Below are 4168 nucleotides of genomic sequence, written 5' to 3' on the forward strand. Positions count from 1 at the left end.
AAATGATTGATGACCTAGGTAGGCTTGAGAAATGGTCAAGAATGTGGCAACTACAGTTTAATGCTAAAAAATGCAAAATCATGCACTTGGGTCTCAAAAACCCAAAGGCTAAATATAGTATCAAGGGTACTATAATGGAAACTACTGAGGAGGAAAGGGATTTAGGAGTCACTATTTCAAGGGACTTGAAGGCAGGAAAGCAATGCAACAAAGCAATGAGAAAGGCAAGTCAGATGCTTGGTTGCATAGGGAGAGGAATCAGTAGTAGGAAAAAAGATGTGATAATGCCACTGTATAGGTCATTGGTGCGGCCCCATCTGGAATACTGTGTCCAGTTCTGGAGACCATATCTCCAGAAGGATATAAATACATTAGAGAGTGTACAAAGAAGGACAACTAAAATGGTGCATGGCCTACATCACAAAACGTACCCGGAAAGGCTAAAAGATCTTAACATGTATAGTTTGGAGGAGAGAAGGGAAAGGGGGGACATGATAGAAACTTTCAAATATATCAAGGGTCTTAACAAAGTTCAGGAGGGAAACATTCTTCAAAGGAAGATAAATATTAGAACTCGAGGACATACACTGAAACTGGAGGGGGGGAGGTTCAGGGGAAATTTAAGGAAAAATTACTTCACAGAAAGGGTAGTGGATAAGTGGAATAGTCTCCCATCAGAGGTGATAGAGGCTAAGACTGTAGAGCAATTTAAACATGCTTGGGATAGGCATAAGAATATCCTTACAAAGAATTAAGGTTCAAAAAGGGTTGAGATTACCTAAAGGATAAAAAAAAGGGGCAGACTAGATGGGCCAAGTGATTCTTATCTGCCGTCAAATTCTATGTTTATATATATATATATATATACTTAAAGATTAAAATTGCGCCACATGTATGATATACAGATATGTTGTCTGGAGAGCTAGTTGCTATGACACTCCCCTATGCTATTGGCGGGGCGTCTGCTATTACCCTCAATTTATAGGGGTGGTAAACCCCTAAAGACAATGTAGGAATAGGAGGGGATGAGGGTTTGTAGCGACCTTGGTGTCAGTAAGGTAATAACTAGCAGTAAGTTTAAAAAGTTAAAAACTATTTATTCACATAAAAATTCAAACATAAAAGAGATACATAAAAAATGGAACAATTTAAAACACAACTGAACTAAAAGCACCATATAAAAGAGTATAAAAGATCCTTATCTTAGAGAGAGGTAGGTACAGGTCACCCAACGCGTTTCGTCTGATGAGACTTCTTCACAGGGTAGGGACAAAATGAACCTTGGCAACTATTTATAGCCCTAGCCCTCAGTGGGAGGGTAGTGACATCATTAGGAACCATGTGACATAATTTGTTAACAATTATTTTTATACATATACATCAGGACACCTGGCAGTGGATTACAGTTAAGTGGGGAGTTATATACAGTAGTTACAGTTCAAAACGAGTGTTTTTAGGACCCAATGTGTAGAAATAAGTCTTTAAAGTCATAAATTGCGGCATTTCCGCCACACTTCCGGTTGCGGCACTTCCGCCCCACATCCGGTTTCTTCTGCGCATGCGTCCGCGGCAATCCAGCGCAATCACATGGGCTGTATGCTTGTGCAGAGTCCGGGTGCTCATGGGTCATAGAAAGAGGCAGTGGTAATCAGTGTCTCCATACGGCGGCGGCCATTTTCTGTAGGATTATGTCCATAGAATTCCAGTATGTGGCGGCCATTTTTCAGTAGTCCATTGTATAAAAATGATACTCCAGTGATCCCGGTCGTCATGGCAACGGTTCGATACATGGAAGTAATAAATAAGAATATCAGAATCACATTACTCTTATTATGAAATATCTAGTAGCTTTCTAGTAGTACAAAAACATAATTAAAGACATTGTTATTATTGAAGCAGATTAGAACAGTGAATTATTATAACATTAAACTACAAAGTGTGTTTTATATTGTGTATTACAACGTGACTATGGTTACAGAGTTAGGGAAGTGTAAATTTAGTGCTTATGTGATGTAATAGGAAATAAAGATCGTGCTCAATATAACTATATATATGCTGATAAGTGAGGAGCACACTTCTTTCATAGGCACTTAATGCTATTTAATACAGTACCTGATCTTCCCAGGTGGTCCCCCTTTCTGGTACTGATCAGGCTCATCGCTGCTTGGCTTCAAAGATCGGGCGTATTTGGGCATTTCCAGCGTGGTATGACTGTAATGCTTTTTCGCCTTCCAGATTCATGCTCCGAACGCATCTTTAAAACTATTTTACTATCGTGAAAAATTTACAAAGTGCATGGGGGGGGGGGGGGGGATGGGGGTTGGTGGGGGGAAGGGGGGGGGGGGATGGGGGTGAGGGGAAGGGAGTGGGGGACCGGGGAGGGGGTGTACGGGATTGCCGAACGGCGACTATTAAGAAATGAAAGTACCGTGTTTTTAAAGGAATGAAAGTCCCGTGTTTTTAAAGGAAGGGGGCGATCTCGTAGTTGTCATTAAATCCTTTTGGCTGCAGTGTCTGTAGTTGAAATATCCAAAACATTTCACGGCGTGACATCTTCTATCTGATAGAACAAAGATGCTCGAGTACAAAACAAAAGAAAAACCAAAAGACTCTACAGCATTTATCACAACCTATAATCGGCACGAACAATCCATCAGGGACTCTTTCAGGAACCACTGGAGAATTTTATTGATGGATCCAATCTTGAAAGAAATCCTCCCTCCCCATTCTGAAATTGCATTCAGAAAATCACGAAACTTGAAGGACCGGATAGCCCCAAGTATGCTGAAGGCACGCCAAGAAAAGGACCACACATGGCCCAAATGTGTGGGATCCTATAAATGTGGGCGGTGCAATGTCTGTAGATACCTACACCCTAACAGAAAAACATTCACTGACATGGAGAAGAAAAAGGAGTACAGGATCAAAGAACATATGAACTGTAAGACCCAATCAGTGGTATACCTATTGGAATGCAACTGCGGTAAACAGTATGTCGGGAAGACCAAGAGACCCCTGAAACTAAGGATACAAGAACATGTGAGAAACATCAAGAATAAAGTAGAGAGCCATGCCGCGTCTAAACATTTCATCCATACACACAACTCTAATCCGGAAGCCCTGACGTTTAAAGCCATAGAATTGGTGAAACTAGGAGAAAGAGGAGGGGATCTCGCTAATAAGTTGTCACGCCGTGAAATGTTTTGGATATTTCAACTACAGACACTGCAGCCAAAAGGATTTAATGACAACTACGAGATCGCCCCCTTCCTTTAAAAACACGGGACTTTCATTCCTTTAAAAACACGGTACTTTCATTTCTTAATAGTCGCCGTTCGGCAATCCCGTACACCCCCTCCCCGGTCCCCCACTCCCTTCCCCTCACTCGCACCCCCCCCCCTTTCCGCCCCCCCCCCTTCCCCCAACCCCCATCACCCCCCCGTACACTTTGTAAATTTTTCACAATAGTAAAATATTTTTAAAGTTGCGTTCGGAGCATGAATCTGGAAGGCGAAAAAGCATTACAGTCATACCACGCTGGAAATACCCAAATACGCCCGATCTTGGAAGCCAAGCAGCGATGAGCCTGATCAGTACCAGAAAGGGGACCACCTGGGAAGATCAGGTACTGTATTAAATAGCAATAAGTGCCTATGAAAGAAGTGTGCTCCTCACTTATCAGCATATATATAGTTATATTGAGCACGATCTTTATTTCCTATTACATTACATAAGCACTAAATTTACACTTCCCTACCTCTATAACCATAGTCACGTTGTAATACACAATATAATACACACTTTGTAGTTTAATGTTATAATAATTCACTGTTCTAATCTGCTTCAATAATAACAATGTCTTTAATTATGTTTTTGTACTACTAGAAAGCTACTAGATATTTCATAATAAGAGTAATGTGATTCTGATATTCTTATTTATTACTTCCATGTATCGAACCGTTGCCATGACGACCGGGATCACTGGAGTATCATTTTTATACAATGAACTACTGAAAAATGGCCGCCACATACTGGAATTCTATGGACATAATCCTACAGAAAATGGCCGCCGCCGTATGGAGACACTGATTACCACAGCCTCTTTCTATGACCCATGAGCACCCGGACTCTGCACAAGCATACAGCCCATGTGATCGCGCTGGATTGC

At 41.4% G+C, this 4168-nt stretch overlaps 2 pseudogenes; one reads left to right on the forward strand and one right to left on the reverse strand.

Annotated features, from left to right (window-relative positions):
* Nucleotides 1-2100: 2100 nt before the first annotated feature.
* Nucleotides 2101-2219, reverse strand: LOC134898417 (5S ribosomal RNA; annotated as a pseudogene).
* Nucleotides 2220-3519: 1300 nt separating this feature from the next.
* Nucleotides 3520-3637, forward strand: LOC134898202 (5S ribosomal RNA; annotated as a pseudogene).
* The last annotated feature ends 531 nt before the right edge of the window (nt 3638-4168 follow it).

Source organism: Pseudophryne corroboree, chromosome 3, assembly GCF_028390025.1.
Source record: "Pseudophryne corroboree isolate aPseCor3 chromosome 3, aPseCor3.hap2, whole genome shotgun sequence".
NCBI classification, from domain to species: Eukaryota; Metazoa; Chordata; class Amphibia; order Anura; family Myobatrachidae; genus Pseudophryne; species Pseudophryne corroboree.